This window comes from Taudactylus pleione, unplaced genomic scaffold (assembly GCF_031769625.1).
Source record: "Taudactylus pleione unplaced genomic scaffold, aTauple2 ptg000016l, whole genome shotgun sequence".
Lineage (NCBI taxonomy): Eukaryota > Metazoa > Chordata > Amphibia > Anura > Myobatrachidae > Taudactylus > Taudactylus pleione.
The window spans coordinates 3331722-3355498 of NW_028284418.1; the positions used below are offsets into that span (position 1 = coordinate 3331722).

Genomic DNA, 23777 nt, shown 5'->3' on the forward strand with positions numbered 1-23777 from the left:
AAACTCAGCATTGCCCACACTTCCACCTACATGCCCACGATATGCCCTCAGAACACTTACCCTGTATGCGAACACCCTGTTGCCGCAGAGTTACCCCCATTCAACCACAAGTGGAGATGTCTGAGATGTGTACGACTGGCCCGTAGTTGCTCATAGTTGTGTATTTTTGGCCACTGAGTGTAACTGAGTCGTGGACACAGTAACTATTGGCCATGGAAACACTGCGCCCCCCATAACACACAACTTTAAACCAAACTTCTTCCATATACTAATTGACACCCAGTCATAATACAAATAACACCTAAAGCCATTTTTCCTAGCACAATACCATACTTCCCAACCGTTCTCAGTTTTGGCTGACAGTCACAATTTTATTGCCACGTCCATGCCCCAGTCATAATATTGCAACCTCCCAATGTTGGGAGTTATGCATTACACCAATAAAAACATGCCACATCTACAACATTTAAAACAAGCTGTCCTAACAAAGAACTTTATGAACAACATCAAGAAACCTGTCCAGTTAGAAAAAACGCAGGTGTGTGGGGACCATTTTCTGGGCGTGTCCTAGTGAGCCTCTGCGAATTCGTACGCAGCTAGAGAGGCCACAGCGTCTCATTCTAAGACAGCATAGAGTTGCTCAGAGGTTCAATGTATAACCAATGTGTCCAGTGTTTTAGCATTTGTACGTAAGTGAGACCATATTTTTGCAATGCCGCTGCATATGGGATAGCAGCAGAGACAGGCCCTCAATTAGGGCTAGCATAAGTTTTTATTGAAGCCAGAATTGGGGAGCCGGAGGCATTAGACCTCCCACCAACCCCCACGTCTTTTTTATAGGCATGAATAACTTTAAGGGGCCTATTTATCAATATTATTTTTACAAAAAAAAATGTGAAAAAGGGTGTTGCACGCATTATTTTAGGGCAATTTTCATGAAAAACAACTCCAAGCCCTTCAATTCACTAATTTCTTGTAAGCAGATCGCAATTTTTCATACTTGTAATGGGAAACATGATCTGCTCAGATTTACTAAAACTAAATTCTGAAAAAATACCGGGGGAAGTCCTGTGATACTAACGCCACCTGGAGATGGCGATATCCAGGCTTTTTCATGGTTCCCCGACTCCTGCTCTGCTCTGACAGGTAGAGCAGAGTCAGGAGTCGGCCCCTGTAATCAGCTATGTGGTCAGCTTGCAGGGGTCACGGTGGATGGGAGCGATCGCAGTCACAGGATGGCAGATCGCAGGAGAGGCGTTGGTGAGCCGGAAGCACATTCGTGGACACCTCACTGTATTTTTTGTGAAAAATACAGTACACTGAAAAGTGTGTGAAGTGGATTCACTTTGTATCCTAACACTGCTAAGTAAATAGACCCCTAAGAAGTATATTCATACATGCCTCCCCTCCCGGAATTCGCGGGAGGCTCCCGATTTTTCTGGTAACCCCCCGCACCCCCGGAAGGTTATGCATTTCTCCTGCATTTCTGCCCACTTCCTAGTGAAGTGGGCAGAATGAGGAGCATTTCCGCGGTGATTGCGGGTCTCCGTGCAGGGGGCGGGGCTTAATATCGCATTTAATCGTCAATAGCATCATTTGGCCCCGCCCCTATTTAAATCCGAGCCAATCGTGGCAGTGAGGGGCATGGCTTAATGATGCAAATCATTAGGCCCCGCTCCCCCGTTACCATCTTCCTGCTTCTCTTATACGGGCTTCTCCCGGGAAGAGAATAAGAAAAGTAGGCAAGTATGGGTATATTTACTAAAGTGCGAGTTTTTACAATTGGAGATGTTGCTCATAGCAACCAATCAGATTCTAGCTATAATCTTCTAGAAGGTGCTAGATAAATGTTAAGTAGAATGTGAATTGTTGCTATGGGCAACAGCTGCACTTCTAGAAATTCGCACTGTAAGAAAAGGTAAATAGAAACCATACTAGATAGATATTTACTGCCATAAGTAGGGCTTTCTTTCTTTGTTTATAGACTATAAAGAATTATGTGGAATTGTGGACTTTAAGTCTCCTTGCTCCTAAACATAACATAGTTGTGCTAGACATTAAACCTGTACAAGGTAATTCATATTTCTAATTATACTTCATTATTTTCATTCCTGTAACTCTCCACTTAATGACCCATTTTCCTAGTGCAGTGTCTCTTGGAGACGGTAATCTGTGCTGACCTGGGTATTAGCTCAGCTCAAACCTGATCCTCTTAACCCAAGGACGCAAGAGGCAATTATGGGAATGTGATGCATAACGAGAGTGAAAACACTGGAAGCGGCCAAACAAGAGAAAGTTCAGGAAGAGAACCTTCCAGGGCGAGACATACAAAAGGCATATACAATGAATTACCGATGTTAAAAGTGTTTCACAGTTCGAGACCTCAGTATCACGGGACAATTTTTCCTCCTCTTCTGATCATTACATTAGTATATTTACTTATGATACCGCACTTCGAAAAAGATCGAAAAGCGTCAGTATAAAAATAATGCACACCTTGTATTGCACATAAAGCTTCATCTATACCATAATAATTTATATTTATGTATGGGCCCGATTCAGAGATGTACACTAATGCCATATGCAGCAGCTGTGCAAAAAGAAGCAAATGTTGCAGACGCCTAGCAATGTACTGAGACGTCCGCCTGCGGCTTTGCAGATCCAAGCATCTGCATACAAAGACGCAGCATCGTTCACAGATCATTTAATTATCGGACTTTTGAGTCACCCCCCCATGGTTGTGCAGAATGGCCGCAGGGAGAGTGATGCCAAAGCCAGTTTTATTGTGTATAGTAACGCAGATGCAGGCAGGGACATGCCCTGAGAACGGTCACAACATGTCTGTGTTTTTTGCCGACAGTCCCCGTTACCTCGCCCAAAAGCTCCCAGCCTGCCAATCAGACTGCGAGTAAAGAGTCGCTGCGAGTAATGTACCTCGACGCTTGCGCAGTGCCACTTACACTTATGCGCACTTTACAGATAATGGCTCAACTGCGTAAATATTGGCATTGCGTGCATCTGTGAATCAGGCCCTATGTTGAAAATTAGAGACCATTTAAATTCAATTCTTTACAGATGGATCAGATGGGACAGCAAGTTTTATACTGTTATTATGAACGTTCAAATAAAATACAAATGCAGCAGGAGTTGTCTGTAGGAAATAGATACCTCCTGCATGCATCTGCGATCCGAGTGCAGCATCCGTAGATGCTGCTTTAAATCACCACTGCAACCATCGGTCACAGCTCTAACCCAGTCTGTGCAATCTGAAGCGGAACCGCTCTGCCAGGTCCAGGAAGTCTGCATTTGGCGACGAAAACCCTGGGCTTGGCACTCCGCCACAAAATCATACTTACCTATTTCTTCAGGTGGGCGATGATGTGGGCGGGGCCGGACTTTTAGCATCATTAAGGCCTGCCCCTTTGCGGTAAATTGTTGCGAGTACTGCCTATTTATATAGGAGGTGGGGCTAAATGACGCAACTGTCATAGAATCACGTCATTAATCTCCGCCCCTACTCGCGGACCGGCGATCCCTGGGAAAATTCTCCCCATTCTGCCCAGTAAACTAGGGGTTACCTGAAAAATCGTGAGCCTTCCGCAGGTTACAGGAGAGTAGGCAAGTATGCCACACATGCTGCTGCATATCAACCACGCTGCGGCTAAGGGGGGACTGTGAACGATAATGCAGGACCTGTTCTGCACATGCGCAGACCCATAACAATCGGATATGTACATAAAGCATTGGGTTTAATTAATGCAAATTATCATAAGGCACAGATTACCATATACAGCGACAGAAATCACAATGCAATAGAGAATGTAATAATATGTACAACATTTTTTTTTTTTGTCAAATTAGGCTGATCCAGTAAAAAGAGGGCGCCAAAAAAAAACCATATTGTGAAGGGGCCCAAGCCGCTCGGCACCCAACGAACAAGTTTTGACCAGATTTTAATTTTTAACTTTGTACACATTCAAATTGTCGTACAAATTGGTTAATGGGCCTGATTCAAAGTTGTACATAATGCCGATGTTTCTGCATCAAGATACATTACCTCAGTCATTTGCAGCGACTATTTATTTGCAGTGTGATTGACAGTCAGGGAGCATTTGGGGGAGATAACGGGGAGTGGTGGCAGAGAACGCAGGCGTATGCGACTGTTTCACGGGTGTGTCTTAACCTTCATCTACAAACCCATATGAAAGAAATATGACTCCGGTATCTCAGTTCCTGCGCCCATTCTGTGGGACCATAGGCTTACTCAGGACTGTGACAATCAAATGATCTGCTACCAATGCTGGGACTTTGTATGCAGATGCTGTGACATTTTACGCAGATGCCTGGATACAAAATCCACAGGTGGGCATCTCAATACAACTCATGGTGGCTGTGACATTTGCATATTTTTGCATGGCAGCTGAGTACACGTGTGCAGCAATGGCCACATTAGCGTATAACTCTGTATAAGGCCCAATGTTCCATTACCCAATAAAGTGAGGGTTTAGGGCCGAGATAGCACAAATTGCTTTGAAACACCATCACCTTCCTAGCACTTGCCCCTTGGAACTCCCCTCTGGGATCTATTAGAAGTAAAGGTGGAAAAAGTAGTCAAATATGTTCTAAATTTAAACTTATATATATTTGCTTCTTAAATACGATATGGTTTCCCAGATTTCGATTTCAGCGGGACACGCCAGTATCACAGACTTAGGAACGGGAGGAGCATGCAGAAAAAATTAGCTGCTTTTCATCTCAAAGTGGGCATTTGGTGCAGATTGGGGCATGGTCTGTATGTGAAAAGGGATATGTGGAACAGGAACAAGCTCACAAAAAATGGTTAGTGAACAAAAACACCCACAAATGATTGTTATCCACTTAACTGACAAATTTGTTTTAAAAAAATATAATCAGATTTTTTTTATAATTTAATTAGGTCAAAAAAGTCCACTTTATATCACTTAACTATTTTACTGTTGCCAGCAACAGCCTATCCGGCTTCAGCGAAGCCTTCCAGGCATTGGCGGGTCCCTGTTGGGTGAAAGTGTAAAGCACATACGCAGACTGTCTTTTTATTGCACATGCACATGACACAACAGTCAATTGCTGGCAGCAGTAGGCTGCCAGTAACATTGTGAAGGAAAGTTACCAGGCTTATATAATATACAGTACATGCTCATCCACAGGTGGGTGCAGACTAACAACATCAACATCAGAGGCTCATATGTCCTACAGTACATACTCACACACAGTTGCAGACTAACAACATCAAATTGACATATGTACTTAGCGACAATGTATTAAAGTTATGTTACAAGACAAATGCACACAATACATTTTTAGCATTTACTGGAGTAGTTGCTTGTGACAAAGATCTAGCTTCAAATTCCAATAATATATTAAGCCAATTACCACCTCAATAATCTTTATGTTACTCTAAAGCAGGGTACACATTAAACGATGTGTACCCAGTGTTGCGATGGGCGACCCCCCACAGTACTACCCCACACCCACTCTACGCCTCTAGTCTGATTGTGCAGTAAACCTTTATGAGACATACTTGATGCACGGTAAAGATACTTGCATTATTATGAAGGTATAGACTCTAAATAACAAAGGTACTGGTCATTAGCCTGACTAGGAAACATGGAACAGCTGGTTTTCTTTCCTAAGCATTACAAATTGTCTGTAGAGTACAGACTAACTACTACATACTAGTGAAAGATATAGTGGGGGTTGCTTTCTTGGACATCTTTATAATTAACCTTATACCTGTATCAGAAGATCCAAAAACAACCCTACCACTGCTTAAATTTGATATAAATGAATGGGGCTGCAATCAGATATAATGGGACCCAGTACAAATTAATTAGGCGCAACCCCCCCCCCCTCCATTCTTCCTTTAATTTTTCACCCAATATTTGGTTCTGTTGGAAACGTGTGTGTACAAGTGCGGTGGTATGGCAGAGTTATGTACACACCAGTGAAATGCCTTATCACTACAGACAGCCAAGTTGCGTAACCAGTTGTATGTTTTATTTGATGTTAAATGTTGTACAGCTGTACCCACTCACTATATACTGGTTAAGATGGAGCAGAGCAGGGTTTGATACACCTCACCAGCCTGTGAGTGTATATTGAATGAGGGTACCGATGGTGGATGCTGGATCAGCTCTAATACCACATAGTAAATCAGGTCTCTGATGGAGCTATGTGGGAGATGTCCATCACACAGTAACAAGATGGCCCTACGCATGTGCAGCACTGACCTCGGTGGCCATCTGGCATCAGGGAATGAAGGCTTCCTGGAGGTACATTAAGCATGGAGTAGGCGCAGTACTGCACATCACTATCAACAACTCGCATACTACAAGCTTCTCCATGTTACACAAACACATCATGTGACTTCAATTTGGTCTTCTAGCATAGGTGTATTTGTAATGATTGCAGAGTGTGTGGTGCACACAGGCCCAGCACCGCACACCCTGCACCCAAAAGTATACTGACCTTGCTCCATCAAGCGGGTCCCTCCTCCTCCCTGCCAACATCTTCCCAGTGACATCTTTGGGAAGATGGCATTGTGCAGTGAAAGCACCATGCCAGAGCCTTTGCTCTCTTGTGCACATATGCCATCTTCCCAAATATCACTGGGAAGATGGCGCTGCGGAGAAGTGACCCGCTTCACTTGCTGGATAAGGTAAGATGCAGGGATGGGGACCTGCTGCTCACTGTACTATACTGCACACGGGCCCCCTTGGGTGTTCATATGCCTTCTCGGTAGATTTATCAGCAAGAGTCCCCTCACTGACAGCATGGGCCACAACAACAATCTCTAGACTCACATACTCAGAACTGCTGTCACTGTCACGATTCTTGATATCTTTCACACTTGTGACTACTTGATCTTGCAAAGTCCCTTTGCCTGTCTTGGATTTCTATTTACACTAATAGGCTCTTGACTATGACATCTGGATATCTAGAGGGTCACTGAATGCAATATTTGCAAATTTCTAATCATATCTTTTAGGTGGTTTGCCAATCTTTGATCTTGCAGAAGATCTATTCTGTGATTGAACGCTTCTAGCTTCTGGTTCAGATACATCTCCAGCTGCTGGCATGTTCAGTGACACACACTTGTTCTGCATATCAAATTCCAGCCTTTCTGTAGCTTGCGCTGATTCTTTGAATCTAACATCTCTTAATTTATCAATCCTTTTGGTACTTGGATTCAGTGACGTGCGGTGAGGTCAATGGCTGGGGAGGCACACATGGAGCTGGAAGCCTGTCTCACCCCCTACTCACTGTAAGTCTCCCTTCACTACACTAAGCTTTAGTGTCCATTGTTTCTCCTACCTGCATCACTGTCTTCTCTTGCTGCTGAGCTCCGATCTCTAAACATTGCAGTGCATTTCCTGGTCACATCACACATCCAAGGTGACTATCAGTGCTCAAGGCACACCCCCCCATACTCAGAGGCATGCCTCTATTAGCTCTCTTTCTGTGCAGCTTACTGCCTGTGGTATTGTCCCACCCCCAGCTCTTCAAGCAGTGTTTGACTATACAGAATCAAGGCTGAGCTGTTGCTGCCTCAATATCAAATCTCAGGAGTGTCCCCTGCTTACCCTGACTGCACATCCCTGCTTGGATTCTACAATCTGTAACCTTTACTATTATGGCAATAGCCAAGCATGATACGCTTTACTGAGTTTGAATCCAGCTTACGTCTTCTTTTTGTTGGTACATGTACGTAGGCTGTACAATTTTTTTAGATACACTGCTGTGGACACGGCTTCCTCCCAAAACTGTTTGTCTAGACCTGCATCATTCAGCATACATCTTGCTTTCTCCACTAGTGTATGGTTTGCTCATTCACTCACACTGTTTTGCTCAGGAGTATAGGAAATGATCAACTGATGCTCTATTTCATATTTTCTCAGAAAAGATTCTACAAATTTGTGTAGATATTCTCCACCATTATCAGATATCAGTGTCTTCAGTCTGTAATCGGTTTGATTCTCTACAAGTCTTTTCTAGTCTGCAATTTTCTCTTTGATGAAATCTACATGTGTCATCCTTGTGAAGTCATCTATGAATGTCACTGACAATCTGTATTCACTCACTGACTTTACTTCCATTGGACCACACACATCTGAATGTACTATCTCAAGTGTTGCTGTACTTTGTTGACATGGGAAATGGCTGACATTTATTTTCCTGCTATGCAGCTTTCACATATGGCTTTCTTTGCTTCACTCACTAACATTTCTGTGACCATCCCGTTCAGTAGCATTTGAACACTGTCACATCCGGGGTGACCAAATCTTCTCGTATGCCAGAGTTCCAATGACTGTGACTTAGTTGTCATCATTGCATAACGGTGCTGTGTATCAAGGACGTACAATGGCTGACACCTTGTGTCTGTAGCTATTACTGTCCCTTTTCTGTTCTGCACAATGCACTTTCCTTTAGCGAAGTAAACTCTGTGACCTCTCTGTTCCAGGACACTGATGACTATAATATTTGTTCCCAGTTCAGGTACAAAAAGCATGTCTAGGAATTTTGTCCCAACTTTCAGTCAGCCTTTAATTGTTCCAACTTTTGTAGCTGTAAATGCTTGAGTGCCAATCCCTTGTTGCACCTGAATCAATATACCAGCAATTCTTTCTACGGGTATCTGTAACATGCAGGGCTGACTCATCTTTACCATTGCACTTCCTACACTGCATAGGATTCACACTCTTATGCTTGCACTCAAATGCTTTGTCACATATCTTGTGAAAGTTGTAAAACTTGAATTTTTAAATCTTTCACTTTTTGCGTGTAATGCAGTAGTCTCAGCACTTGACTCACATGACACTCGCTCTTGGAACTGCAATAACTTTGCTTAAACTCTGTCTGTGGTTAACTTTGCTGTTTGCCTCCAACACAACTAGGAAGTCAAACTCTGGAACATTGCAGTAGCAATCTCTACATCATTTACTTGCACACAAACAGACTTTAATTGCTGAGTAACATACATGCAGGGCCGGATTAACAATGGGGCGGGTGGAGCTCCAGCTCCAGGCCTCCCATTGCAAATAGGCCCGCAGGAAACTGACTGCCGTGCAGACAGGAAAAAAAAAGGTTTTTTTTCCTGACACAACCAACAGCCCAGCTTACTCAGCTCCTGGTCGGCCGAATCTTAGCCCATTCCCATACCTCCTTGTCCTCACCTCTCAGCTGGTGGACACCTACAGGTCGGCTGAAGCCCCGCCCACCTCGGACCCGCCGAAGCTCCGCTCCTAGTCACCCGAAGCTCCGTCCCCTGGCTGTTCTAAGCTGCTCTAGTAGCCTTAGCCTAGCACATGAGGGGAGGAAGGCAGCCCTGAGCCCAGCATGATGAACTTTCAGCACAGCAGGTCAGTGCTACTCTAACCCCCTGTGTACTTATGTTACCAAATATAATATATATATATATATATATATATATATATATATATATATATAATTAATCCAGTAGTGGACCAGCACTCAGGCCCTGATTCAGAGCTGGACGCTCTGACAGAGTGCTCGCTCTGAATAAGGGCCGGGCTATTTTTTTCTTTAGAACGGTCTCCTGGCCGTTCGCATAGCTGTGGGTGACCACCCACAGCTATAGCGAGTGCCATGATGATGGTTCCGATGGTCAAAACCATCATGACCATCGGGCTAGCGACGAGACCCTTGTGGTAGGGTCTCGTGGCCGCAAGCCCCAGAGAGCTTTCGGCTCTCACAGAGCCGGAAGCTCTCTACTGACATCACTTGTGATGTCAGTGGGGCCGCCCCCAAATGAGAGGCGTTCTCATGGGAACCAAAGGGGGCGAGCTGTCACTCAACATCGACAGCTCGCTCTCTTTGTTGCGAGACCCGGAGCGACGGAATCCCCTCGCTAGCCGGGTCTCGCGCATGCGCACGACGGAGCCGGCTCTGTCGTGCGCATGTGCTGTCGGCCACCATCGACCCAGTTGTGAGCGCTCAGCGCTTGCGACCGGGTCTGAATCAGGCCCTCAGTCTCCTCCTATTGGAAAGTGCCCGGGTGACCTTCTCTATATAAGTGACTACAAAGGTAAATAACAGGAAACATCGGAAGTTTTGTGTGACATACATTCAATACAATTGATTTATGAGAGTGCCGCCTGTTATTTACCTTAGTGTATGTGTGTGCATATATGTATTGGTAGGCCGGCACTCCTGTGCAAAGTATTGTGCCATGGTGCCTGGTGTCCTCCTAATGAAGGGAGTGGACCGTTAGCAGTCAAATCGGCTGCACTCTGGTCGGCTAATGTAAGACACTAAAATTCGACACACACACGCACGCACGCACGCACAAACACACACTTACTTAGCGGCCTAGCAGGTTACTGGCCCTGTCCCCTAGGTGCATAACATCATGCCATCGCACCGGGGGGGCGGGAGTGTCATCACGTCATCACCTGGAAGTGCAAAGTGCAGCACTGCTGGTAGTGTCCTGAAGATGTTGCACAGACTGCAGACTGTCTGTCTGAGCAGCACTGCATCAGCGATACTGGCTGCAGTGTGCTGTTCCAAGCAGTGGCGTAAGTTCATCCCAGACACCCGGAGGCATGTTATAATTTGCTGCCCTTCCCACTCGTGACAGCCACTGACACTGTAATGTAGCAATTTGCATGCATACTGCCGATAGGTAGCCTAAGGTGGCAGCTGATGGTCTGACATGTAGCTCTCCACTAATGTATTGGGCTACCGTGATGGTACACTACGGGTACAAAGTAACAGCCCTAAGTGGGGTGAATATGTTGTGGACAATAGAGGAGGTGCCCCTTCAGAGCTGGAGCCCGGTGGCAGGCACCTCCATAGTTCTGCCCCTCGTTCTAAGCAACCTGCTTGCCAGTGGCAAGGGCTGTGGGGCAGCAACGGTGCCGCAAACAGCGCACACCTTTAGTTTGGCACTGTATACACTTACTTTCACCATGATTGAGAGACAACAAAAGTTCTATGATCAACATTTCAGTCCTCTGTGGACTTTTACCAAGAACACCCCAGATGACTGAAGCATTGATCGGGACAATAATTGGACAGTGTATATGCAGGAGGGCCAGCCAATAAACATCTTCAAATGCTCCTGCAATGGTCAGATAGGAAGGGTGGGATAGCGTGTTCTGCACACAGGCATTTCGACACCTATCTTAAATCCCCCATCGGGCATTAGCCGTCGGGATTTTGACTGATGGCGCTGCGGCCGCCGGTCATTTAACTACATCCCTCTTTCCCAATCTCCCTATCCTGTTAAAGAGATGAAAATAAATACTGGCACTTATTGCAACTGAATGGAGCAACAATTGAGTTGCTCCGTCGGGCGTCTTAGAAAAAATAGCTGCCTTATAAACATTTGACTCGCCCCACAAATGTATCCATTTACTGCAGATGCTAGGGTTGTGAAATGTACACTTATAGAAATATGGCAATAAATTTTGATTATTTTTTTTTTTATTAATCTAAATTATTCCAGCACTCAAGGAAAGGCAGACAATACAAGGTATAAGGTAGGCGCCAGCTTTACCCATACCTCCTTTACCCATACCTCCAAATTGTCCTCTAAAACGGGACTGTCCCGCTGTACCACTTGCAGGCCGCAGTGTCCCGCGAGTGGGGAGGAGTTGGGGAGAACACAGTCATGCTGCTGCTCGGCAGAACGGAGCAGTGGTGACTGGATGATGTACGTATGCGCATCATCCATATACACAGTGTCAGTTCTGTTAGAGACTGGGGGCCGGTCTAGCAAGCCCCCAGCTTGACTGAAAAGGTGGTGTGGCTTGCAGGCATGGTATTTCCTGTGAGGCCACGCCCCTTTTGATAGGCCATGACCCTAATTTTCAGGTGTCCCTCCTTGCTGGCTTCTAAAGTTGGGAAGTATGGCTATACCCTCAATTAAATGAAACACACCCACTGCACAGGCAACACTCCCATGTAAACCACACCTACACCGCACTGGTCACAACCCGACATTACTAGTCACACTGCTGCGGCATTTGACACACACCCTGCAGCGGTTCACAATAGGCCCTTCATGAATTTCAGCTCCAGGCCCATGTGGACCTTAATCTGGCGCTACATACATGATTCTATCAATTTAATCACTCATAGTGTTGCATTCACATAACATGGTATTGTATAATACATATCTTAAATGTATTCTTCCCATGAGAACACCATCTTGGTTCGTTGTCTGCAGTGCTGTCCATATGTCATTTGCTGACTCTTGTGTATAATTGAGTAAACATTGCTCTACACTTAAGCCTATGGTACCATTGGCTCTTTCTATAACAGCTGGACTTGGATTTGCACCTGGGTCTGTAATCACTTTCAACAATCTCTCGCGCTTTAATTGCATTTCCATAGCAAACTTCCAGGTTGGATAATTTTCTGCACCTTTCAACTTGATAAATTTCATCATGGAAGCATACTTCTTGAAACCATATTTATACAGCTTCTGTACACTGAACTGTCTGTACTGACACATTGCTCTAGAACACAGGTTCTCAAACTTGGTCCTCAGGACCCCAAACATGCATGTTTTTCAGGTCTCCTTCGAGAATCACAAGTTAAATAATTAGCTTCACCTGTGGATCTTTTAAAATGTGTCAGTGAGTAATGACTACACCTATGCACCTGCTGGGTGACCTGGAAAATATGAAGTGTTTGGGGTCCAGAGGACCGAGTTTGAGAACCACTGCTCTAGCAACACTCTGTGCTGTCTTCACTCTGTGTCTTATGCAGCTTCTGTGTACTGACTAGCTCATGTGCTGTCACACTACGTGGGAAACACTCTTTGCTATCCTCACTGTGTTTTGTAGCAGTCTGTGTCTTGCATGTGCCTAAGATGGTGCCTCTGTGCTACTGTGGGCATCTCAGTAGATCGGCGGCCTGTGTACTTTACGATTGTGTGCCTGGGCCCATAACCAGTTAGAAATATGTGTGTACAAGTGTGGTGGTACAGCAGAGTTATATACACACCAGCGGAATGCCTTATGACTACAGACAGGACAATTGCTTAACCAGATGGATGGTTTATTTGGTGTTAAATGTTGTACATTCATACTCACTCAGATACACTGGTTAAGAAAGTGCGGAGCTTGAGCGGGTTTGATATTTCTGACTAGCCAGTGAGTGTATATTGGATGCGGGTAGCAGTGCAGGATGCTGGAACAGCGCTAATACTTTATAGAATGTATGCTTGCGAGGAGGGCTCTCTTACATTCCTGTCTCTCTGCTAATACCCTGCTTGTTTTATTAGTTTGTTCCCAATTGTAAAGTGCAACGGAATATTAAACCATCTCTAAATCAGTCACTCCAGTCACCAAGCCCCTGTAACAGTGCAGGTATTAGGGCATTCAGGCTTGAACTCAGGTAGATTAATGGGTTAGGTATATTTTGTCACATTCATATTGTCGACATTCATAATGTTGACACTGCAGTGATGTCGTCATGCTCAACATGTCAGCATTAATCATGTCGAAACTGATGAAATATCAACATGATTATAATGTAAACAAAACAGTGTGTCCCGGTGCAGTGATCACTTATCTGGTGGCGGATCTCCAGCAGCTCTGGCGGGGTCTTGTGGATTCGCCGGTCAGCTGACTTCTGGCTGTCATGGAGCAATTCCGGTAGTAGGTAACGGTAACCCCTAACCCTATTCCTAAGTCTCTCATCCCATAGCCATACCTCTACCCCCAGTCTCTAACCCTTCCCCTAGTGCCTAACCCTAGATCTCCCATTCCATAGACAAACCCTACTCTACGTGCAGAATGTTGAAATGTCATCAATGTTGACATTGTTGTCTCAACATGATGATTGTGGACATTTTAAACGTCAACATAGTGACTGCACCCCAGTTGAATGAAGATGAACAAGGAACTAATTAAAGCTACTGTATCATCTAGGCAAAGAGCAGAACTTTATAGCACCATCCCAATCCTGGAGCACGATGAGCTGGTCTGTTCAGCCATTTTTCCCTGTTCTCCATTCATAGTATCTCAGCTATGGCTGACACAAGGGCTGTGTGCAGTTTTGGAGTTGGATATGAGTGGGATGTCCTGCTCACACACCTTTCTGAAGTCATTTAAAGTGATAAGCAAATATGTTCAGTGTGGAAGTGAAGCTTTAAAGGGACTTGTTCTCAACCATGACTATCCTTAAAACCTGGACTGTTTCTTTAGATGGCCTGAGGAATAGATTTGTGAAAACAGTGTTTAATATAAAGATGCCCACATACACACATTTTTTTCTCAAGATGCATTCATACTCTGAGATATGATGTTACAATATTGCTCTATAGTTGGCACACAAAAGATCTTCATAGAAAACAATTGTGATCATCCAGGTTTGAATCTAACTATTTGAAAACAGTTGCATCATTCTATGGGGGAGATTCAGTTGTTTTTGGGTGCCCATAAGTAATGTGCCGCTACTTGTTATGCCAATGGGTGTGACAGCTAGGGGCGCCCATTACTTATCACTGTTGTCATGCCCAAATGCACCAGGTTTTAGGATAAATCCATCTGAAGTACTTGTCGTGACAAGGAAAATGGCATTTGTGCATCCAAAAGACGGACTTTTCAGTTATTTCTGCTCGCCACCTAATGAGGTCACAAGCAGACATAATGGCCACCCTTGGCCCTCGCACCTGCCCAATAGTCACAGCAACGATAAAAACAATTCAATTGCCCCCTATGTGTGGGCAGACTGTACGATCATAAGCAATATCTTTTCTGCTAATGCTCAACACATCTGGTTTAGTTTGCTGTGTGTGTGTGTACAAATCATTCAAGGAAATTATTGTTTCTGAATAGAACTTAAAATTCAAATTCAAACAGGTATTGCATTCAAAGGGGTTTTCAAGCAAACTCATTGCTACAGTAAAATGTAAAATGTATTTCAATGTTGTTGTTTTTTTCAGGACACTCTAACTTTATTGTTTGCTTATTCCACTTAGATTAACCATCATTCATATTCTGAAACATAACAAGGCAATAGTGCTAAACATTTTACAGATTTTTTCTAAATCAAGAACAGCCTTAATCTGACAAATGATAGTCTATTTTAATTATAGAGCTTTCAAAACTAGTGATAATTTTAATATCATCTTTTACTGTCTATGTGCAAAATGTTGTCTGGTGCTCTCAGGGCTTCCAAAGGGATTTCTGAGCCCTGAAGTGTCCCCTTCATGCTGTATGTGCATCAACTGCAAAAGCCTGTAAATGTGAACGCACTGACCAATAGGAGGCTGCTGGCTCATGGAGGCACTCTCCTTTGCTCACAATCCTTTCCTTATTGAGCCAGATATCTATCTGGCCGCCTAAGCACCAATTCTGGGGTACTTTGTACTAGGGATGTGCAGGCTCGGTTCTACTCGGTTCCGTTCGTTTTTTTTTACCGAATCTTATTGGCTATCCAAAACTCGTGACAGCTGAAACCCAATAAGATTCGGGAAAAAAAAACGAACGGAACCGAGTAGAACCGAGCCTGCACATCCCTACTTTGTAGCCACCCCACTACCGCTCTTTCAAAACCACTGGATGTTCTAATACAGCTGGCAGCCCTGTCATCTAGGCAGGGGCTGGCTGGCAACTTTTAGCCTGGGGGGCAAATGCATGCAGGCGGCCCTGGCAGGGGAGTAGCTTGTAGCCAGGGTGCCCGAAGAACGTGCGTGCGCGAGAGGACCCCCTTATGCAGGCCTCCAGTAGTGCCCCCAATAGTGATCCCCCCTATGCAGTGCCCTTATACAGTGCTCCCAGTAGTGGTCCCCCCTGTGCAATGCCCCTTGTGCCCCCAGTAGTGGTACCCCTATGCAGTGCCCCTTATATAGTGCCCCCAGTAGCAGTCCACCCCCCATGCAGTGCCCCCAATAGTGGTAACCCTTATGCAGTGCCCCTTAAATAGTGGCACCAGTTGTAGTCTCCCCCTATGCAGTACCTCCAGTATTGCCCTTTTTATAGAGCCCCCAGCAGTGGTCCCTCGATGCAGTGCCCCCAGTGGAGTCCCCTCCCCCCTATGCAGTGCCCCTAGTAGTAGTCCCCTCCCCCCTATGCAGTGCCCCTAGTAGTTGTCCCCTCCCCTTGTAGTGCCCCTAGTAGTAGTAGTCCCCCCCTTTTAGTGCCCCCAGTAGTAGTTCTCCCAGTTGTAGTCCCCTCCTTGAAGTGCCCCCAGTAACAATCCCCAGTAGTGGTCTCCACCTTACAGTGCCACCAGTAGTGGTCCCCCCTTGTTTTGCCCCCCCCTGTAGTCGCCCCCCCTTGTATTGCCCCCAGTAGTGATATCCCCCTTGTAGTGCCCCCAGTAGTGGTCTCCCGCTTGTAGTGCCCCCAGTAGTAGTCCCTCCCTCTTGTAGTGCCTCTAGTAGTGGTTCCCCCCTTGTAGTGCCCCCAGTAGTAGTAGTCCCCCCCTTGTAGTGCCCCCAGTAGTAGTAGTCCTCCCCTTGTATTGCCCCCAGTAGTAGTAGTAGTCCCCCACTTGTATTGCCACCCAGTAGTAGTAGTCCCCCCTTGTAGTGCCCCCAGTATTAGTAGTCCCCCCCTTGTAGTGCCCGCCCCTCCCCCAGTAGACACACGTAATAAAAAAACCAAAAACACTTACCTCAATCCCCGCTGCCGCCGTCGCTATCCGCTCCTCCGTCTGTCCTTCACGGGCCAGGCCGCTCTGCATTATGGGAGAGACGTCATGACATCATGACGCCTCTCCCATTGCCCACTGCGGGAGCCGGAAGATGGAGCGGCTCCCGCAGTGGGCGCAGCAGCAGCTAATGAGAGTCTGACAGACTTTCATTGGCTGCTGATCAAAACAAACACACAGCTGCCGGAGCCGGCGGCTGTGTGTTTGTCACTTGTGTAGCGCTGACCGAACTCCGTCCGGTCAGCGCTACACACGCGTTGCAGTCTGTGTCACAGTGACACAGACTGCCCGCGGCCCGAATGATGCTGCGGCCCGGGGCCCCAGCCCGCCACTGCATCTAGGCATGACCTCATGGGTTTAGGGGGCAGGGGCAGCACACAGTGCACTGCTGCTGTTACAGTGCTGGTCTCCTAGAACAGGGATATTCAACAAGCAGCCCTTCAGCTGCTGTGGAAAAGTCTAGTTATGGCTCTGCATACCAGCATGCCCTGTTACAGTTTTAGCATGCTCTAATAGCAAAATTGTTGCACAGCATGCTGGGATGTGTAGTTCCACAGCATCTGTAACAGCAGCAGTGCACTGTGTACCACCCCTTCCCCCTAAACTCATAATGTCATGACTAGGGGGAAGGGCTGCCGGCTCCAGAAAGTAAAGCACTGCCTGGAAAATAGTTAGGAAACTCTGGGCAGCTCTACAGGCTGCCTGCCTGGAGCATCCCTACAGTAGCCCTGTTGGCTGCAGGGCGTCATTCCAGGCACCCTGTAAGCCACATGCAGGTGCCGCCCCCAGGGCTATTGACAGTGCCACCCCCAGGGCTACTGATGGTTAGCAACCATCGATGGTTTGCCCTCAATGGTCAATGGTTTTGCCATCAATGTTTTGTTTGATTTTTCAAGCTGGCGCAAGGGGACACCCACCGGTGTGCCATCCCTTTCCTGAATTGATCGGCTGTGCAGCACAAGCAGGGATGTCCATCAACCAATTGTTTCTCGTCAATAATATTGCGCCATTGATATTAAGCACCAATGACACCATCAATGGAAACCATAGTTAGCCCTTAGATGACCAACCCTATTGACCAGGACACTGCGAGGCTTAATTTCCCAGCCAAAGAATGTTGGGAGGTATGTGGATAAATATTATACCCATCTGTGTCATGCCTGTTTGTTTGCTCCTCCCCTTTAGAATGTAAGCTATCAGGAGCAGGACCCTCTTTCCTCATGTGCTTCTCCTTAATTATACTTTCATCTACTCATGCTTCCAACAAGGGCAGCTAACACTTGGTTGCTTAGGCTCTGTTATTTGAGTGTTATGATCGCTAATGCTTTAATGTATATAAACCATGTCCTATCCCGCATTGTATTGTACTGTGTGGTTTCTTAACTTATTTGTTTATGTACTTTGTAAGGCGCTGCGGAACACTTGTGATACCATATACTGTAAATAAAGGATAATAATAACTGCATACTGTATATTATAAAGTTATTAGATGTCACCAAAATACCAGAAGGCTACCAGTAAATTGTTTTTGTACAAAGCACAGAATTCCAAACTGACTTCTAATATCCATAATAATTCACAATATGGAGTACATTTTTTCTTATATATACAAGATTACAAACATTGGCACATAACATAATGGTACCACAAAAACTTTGCTTGTACTAGACATTTGTAAAAATGGCACTAACATTTCTTTAATCTACTGTATATACTTGTGTGTTTTCCATGAAATAGGTTCCTTAAAAAATGTAGAGATTGCTGCTTCTTCATGTAACAAGGATGTGACTATACATTAAAAATAAAAATCACTCTACAACTTTTAACCACATAACTGGCTAATAATTTTTCTTAAAACTGCTTAGAAATTGAATTAGGTGAAGAACATCAATTTAAACTTATCCAACATGATTTTATTTTAAAAATATATATATATTTTTACAGGGCCAACTACATTCCACTATTTAAAGCTATTGATCTGGCTTTGATGCAATGGAGAAAGTACAAGGGCTGACTGAAATATTATGAGACTGACTCTGTTTTTCTGTCCTATAGGTAGACATGGCAACGCTATGCTGTTTCTTGTGAAGCTTATACAACAATGTGTCTGAACCTGCAGTTGAACAGCCGTGGTCTTCTGTTTTTTGGTCACAGCAAGTGGAAGATCTTCCTACATTTCCTCACAGTGGCTAAGAAAGATGTGTCTGTGAAATTTCATCAGAAATGTGTGATTGAATTTTGTGTTAATCTTGGAAAGGCGGAAATGAAACCTATGAAATGTTACGGCAAGCATACGGTGGAGAAACAATTAGCCGTGCTGCAGTATTTCGGTGAAGCACTTCAAAGAGGGTAATACACGAGTGACTGATGAAGCAGGTTCTGGGAGACCATCCACCGCAGTTACAGATGTCGCCCAAAGCTGCAGAGATGTTGCAAAATGACAGGTTAACTTTACTCAAACTTTCGGCATTCGAACGAGTTCAGCATATTGTGACAAAGGAACTGAAAATGCATTTCGTGTGTGCCAGGTGGGTAGCCATAAATCTTACAAGAGCAAAAGCAGATGTGACGACATGTTGAATTGTACAAGAACACAGTTAAAATGTCGGAGAAGATACCCGATTTCTTGTCATCGATTATGACATGTGACGAATCGTGGATTCGTCATTATGATCCGAAATCAAAATAACAGTCCAGAGTAGGGAGGGCCATCGGAGAGGTGTCCATCGATAATTGCCATTGATGGGCCTATCGGTGGTTACAATCGATGGTACACAAACATCTATGGTGCTGTTGGGAACAGGGCCTGTGGGCCAATCAAAAAGGGGGACAGGGCATAGCGGGCACCGTGGGCGGGGCTAAACTCTGTCCCGTCCAGAAAAAAAAGTATCGTCTGCTACTCGTACATCTATGCATCGAGCTCTCTCTTGTATTCAATCCTTTTATGGTAAAGTTGTATTGAACAATAAAAAGCCGCACCTGGGTCGTTATATTCTTGTCCAGCGCTCAGTGGACGAAGGTATGGGGTTGCCCTTACTCCTTGGTTACTATAAAGCATCCCGCTTAAGTCAGATGGTAACTTGGCACTCGCTGCACCACACAAAACGTTGGGTGGACCTAGAGGGGGAGTTATCGGGAGTGGACTTAATTTCCTACCTGCCCTAGCTCCTTCCTAAACACAGACCCCCGAACAGCCCTTTTGATTCTCCCAGTTGTTCTTACACTCTCTAATTGGTACAGTCTTAACCGTAAGTTCTCCTTTTCTGAATACCAATCCCCTCAGACACCCCAGCTGTTACCATGCCTTGCTCTACCCTGGCCAATCACCCTCTCATGGCATCTATCTGGACTGCCATGGAAATCACTCGTTTTTGGCATATCATTGGTAGGTTTGCAGATTTGCAGATTTACAGGTGTGTATCCTATACCCCACTCCTACTTTTATCAGTATCTCCAGATTTACCACTTTATATTGACCTTTACTGACTCTTTGCCAGCTGTGCATGAAGTCGCCTGGGAGTCGGATTTGGGCACTCCCCACAAAGATGATCTTGGGCCATTAGTCGCTTTAATGTCTCTAACAGCTCTATTAGTGTAACCATGAAGGAGAATTCCTGCAAAGTACTCACCAGATGGTAATTAGTTCCTGAATGTTTCCGTCAATTTCTCCCTAATGCCTCTGACCTGTGTTGTAGACTCTATGGCCACAAAGGTAATTTTTTTTCATATTTGGTGGTCATGCCCAAAAATTGGTTCATCATGGCCCTCGATGTTCCCCTCTTTCCAATTAATCTCTTGTCATGTGCCCCAGTGCACCAGATTGCTAAATACACCAATAAGCTGATTTAAAAATTTTCAAGTGCTGCAAAATATCAAGTGGCTCACCACTGAAAGAAACCTGATCGTCCTTCTCAGCAGGAATTGTTCAGCATGTTATGGTTTATAGCACATATGGAAAACATAACTAGTCTTCAAAACAATACAGTGTACTAGCTTTACTTAATTTGGTCCCCCTGGTACTTATATCACAATAAAACTCTTCCCAGTCTCAAGTTCGTTTTCTACCCAAAACCATGACAATTTCCCCTCCCCCCCTCGGCTCACTTCACACCTCCTGTCCATTCATTCACCTCCTCCCTTCTTTTCTCTCCTTCTTCTACTCTCCTCCCCCATTTCTTCCTATATTTTTTCTTTCTAATGTTCCCACTCTTCTTGCTCACTTACTCTTGCCCTCTTCTGTTTTATCTACCCTCTCACTGCTTTTTGTTTCTTTCACACCTCTCCTGTTAGAGGTTAGTTATTATGTTTATGCAGGGTTACTATAACTCTTTTTACTGTTTCTGTTGCATAACTTGACATTCTATTCCATTGTAAAAATCTTCTAATTGCAATCCTATATTAATGATTTTTGTCATTTTCCATAGGTTACTTTTTTTTCATTATATCCTGTATATCTAACAAAATTATATGAGTATGATAAAATATATATACATTTTTATGGTATACTGCACATTTTGTCTCCGAAAATTATGACTAGAAGTAATCTTCGACTACATTATTTTTGAGGACTAGATTGTAACGATAACAATATCAACGTTTTAGTAATGAAAATTGCTGAACACAGTTATGCTGGCTTCTCATGTTCTCAAGGGAATTTTAGAGAAAAGTTCTTTAGTAAAATCCATTACAGTATCACAAAACTGTTTGCAAAAATTATAACTAGAACATTGACTAAAATTAGACTAAAATTAAAACTGAGGTCCAATTACTAAATTTTGACTAAAACACAGCAAAAAAAAAAGAGACTAAAATTTGACTTTAAACTAACTACAATTTTAAATAAGCGACGGAGACTAAGACTAAACTTAAAATCCTTGTCAAAATTAATACTGACTGGGGGGCTGAGGGTTGCTTGATGTGCATATCACCGGCGGCTGGATGGGCGCATAGGGACCGGGCGGTCCCTCTGAGAACCTCCAGCAACTGCCCAGTGGGCGTTTCTGACTGGTCGCATCAGATGCATTCATGTCAGGAAAAGCTCAGCCTGGTGTAGTCGCACCTGATGCAACTACACCAAGCAAGTGGTTAATGACTAAAGAAGCAGCCTTGGTAATTTGAAGAAAATTTAATTTTAATACCTATCCACCATAAACTTCTCTGGACTACCTTGAACTAGAGATTCCAAATAATAACTTAATGTCCTTGATAGAATGAAGTACAAATACCTAAGGATTCATAAACAAGTCTGAACATGTCGCTCACCTCAACCATACCACACAAAGTAATGAGCTTACCATCATTGTAGACTATACATTTTGTGAAATACCTAATGGCATTCAGTGGAATGATGGAGCAAAAGCAGACTCTGAGATTGTGTCATTGTGAGGGAATCGGTATGTAATGCCGGCGGCTGTTTAGCCGCCGGATCAAATACCGACAGCGGCAGCCCGGCGGGTCGAAATCCCGACAGCTGAAGGTAAGTACCCTAACCCTCCCTTCTCCCCCCCCCTAACCCTCCCTTAGGGGTATAGAATAAATTGTGTGGATAAGTATATTGGCGCTTCTGGGGATAAGAGAAACTCTCTTGCTGCCTAGAACTGCAAAGGTCCTTTCACCTAGGACCAATAAAATGTCATATAAAAATGGTATGTAGTTCACTGGCGCTTTCCCTCTAATTGAAATTCAGCAGTAGCCAAAGGAATACATAAAAATAGCTTTAATAGACAACATAGATTATCCCAATTGGGTAAAAAATAAATACATCAGTAACAGGCAATGATGCAATAAAAACTTCACTAAAAACAACTTCAATAAATATATGATGCACTGGGGAGCAGCTGGGAGCAGTATTCTGAAGGAAGGAATCAGGAGCCACAGCTTGAAAGGAGAAGCCAGGAACAGCATCCAGACAGGAGGGGCTGAGAGCAGCAGCCTGAGGGGAGGAACCAGGAGCAGCCAAAGCTAAAAGCAACAAGAAGCACGATAATATGAGATATGGTAAGAACTTACCCTTGTTATCTCTATTTCTACGAAGTCCATAGGGTTCCACAGGATACCTTGGGGTATAGGTGTGACGTGAGTCATCGGGCACCAAAGAGTTAAGCTTTCAGCCTCCCAGGATGCACTAGGTCCCCCTCCTATACCCCGCCCCCGAGCCAAGGCATCTCAGTTAGTTACCAAGCCATAGGCCGGAGGAGGAGAAGGAAGAGAGATAACAAAGATCTGGACACATACAAGAATCACATTCTCACCAGAGGGAGACGGAAAACCGGTGACCAGAGCAAAGCCCATCTGCAGCACAGGTGCGACAGGGCGGGAGTCCTGTGGAACCCTATGGACTTCGTAGAAATAGAGATAACAAGGGTAAGTTCTTACCATATCTCATATTTTCTACTTCAGGGTCCATAGGGTATCCACAGGATACCTTGGGGATGTCCCAAAGCAGTATCCTTTAAGGGTGGGGACGCTCCTGTGCAGAAAGGAGAATCCGCTCGAAGGAAGCATCCTGAGAGGCGAAGGTGTCAAACCTGTAATACCTCACGAAGGTATGGACAGAGGACCACGTAGCAGCCTTGCAGATCTGGACTGCAGAGGCACCACGTCGAGCTGCCCACGAAGGACCCACAGACCTAGTGGAATGAGCCTTCAGAGAAGGAGGGACCGGTAGGCCTTCATGAAGATAAGCTTCAGAAATAGCCCTACGGATCCAGGCTGCCAAAGTTTGCTTTGAAGCAGGCCAACCCTTTTTACGGAAGCCATAGAGGACAAACAAAGCGTCCGACTTCCTAAACGAAGTAGTGCGGTCAACATAAGTCCTTAAGGCCCGCACAACATCCAAAGAGGCCTCACCCACGGAAAGACCCGGTGAGTTAAAGGCCGGAACAACGATTTCCTCGTTAACATGAAACTGGGAAACAACTTTGGGAAGAAACTCGGGCCGAGTGCGGAGCACTGCCCTGTTCCCATGAAAAACCAAGAAAGGGGGTCTACAAGAAAGAGCCCCTAACTCAGAAACACGTCTGGCCGAAGCAATGGCCAGAAGGAAAACAGTCTTAGCTGTTAGCCATTTAAGATCCACTGAGCCCAGTGGTTCAAACGGCGGTCCTTGG

The 23777-nt window shown here is 44.9% G+C and overlaps 1 protein-coding gene across 1 annotated transcript in view; it reads right to left on the reverse strand.

Moving 5' to 3' along the window:
- PDE6G (phosphodiesterase 6G) overlaps positions 1–23777 on the reverse strand; it is a 59469-nt gene that overhangs the window by 18589 nt on the left and 17103 nt on the right. The gene's annotated exons all lie outside the window — the stretch shown is intronic.